We start from the raw sequence: 961 nt of genomic DNA, 5'->3' as shown, positions 1-961 counted from the left end.
GCGAGAGGGTATGGAGTGGTAGCAGTGAGGTCAGTGATGAAGACAGTTTCTCCGGTGTAGGTGATGTTGGGCACAGCCGACTTCAAGATGATCGATTGAAGAGCCGCTGTGTCCCTCAAGATCTTCAATTTGAAACGTCCCTCCGGATTTGAACCGTTGGCAGAGACAGTTCCAGTATACAGGTGGTTACTGAAAAGAGAAAGATCATTAACATCAACACCAACATTCATCACAGGCTTACCGGACTTAGGAGGAGTTGGTTTGGGTTTTTGTTGGTCAGTGGTTCCCTTGTATTGAGACTTACCACACTTGTCTATGGTATGTCCATAGAGTCTACAATACTTGCAGTACAGTTGTGAACCAGCTTGATCGGGGCTCACTTTCTCGTAACTGTACCACGACTTCTTACTGGAGGATGGTTCGGGTGTCAGCCGGTGGATGAGGCTGTAAGTGTCAGCCGACTTAGCACACTTCAGGTAGTCGGTTTCTTCTTTATCTGCTAAGTAGAGGCGGACAGGAGGCGGCACACGTCTCAAGAATTCTTCAACAAGCATCAGGTTGACGAGTTCTGCAAAAGTAGAGACATGTGCTGCTTCCAGCCATTTCATGAAATACCTCCGTTTCGTGTTAGCAAACTCGAGGAAGGTAGTGGTACTTGCCTTCAGGTGGTCACGGAATTTCCTTCTATAACTTTCAGTAGAGAGGAGGTAGGCGTCCAACACTGCTTGTTTCAGAGTGTGGTAGTCATTCTCAGACGCCAAAGTACTGAGTGTGACTGCAGCTCTACCTGTAAGATGAACTCTGAGAAGTGTGGCCCATTGGTCGACAGGCCAACTGAGTTGATTAGCAAGGGTTTCAAAGGTGGTAAAGAACACATCAACTTCTGCTTCTACAAAGGATGGCATTAACTTACTTGCATGTGATATATTAAAACTGACGGGAAGATTGGCAGTAGCTTGCT

The sequence above is a fragment of the Procambarus clarkii genome, unplaced genomic scaffold (genome assembly GCF_040958095.1).
Source record: "Procambarus clarkii isolate CNS0578487 unplaced genomic scaffold, FALCON_Pclarkii_2.0 HiC_scaffold_137, whole genome shotgun sequence".
In the NCBI taxonomy this organism is placed as follows: domain Eukaryota; kingdom Metazoa; phylum Arthropoda; class Malacostraca; order Decapoda; family Cambaridae; genus Procambarus; species Procambarus clarkii.
Note: the sequence above shows the minus strand (reverse complement) of the source record.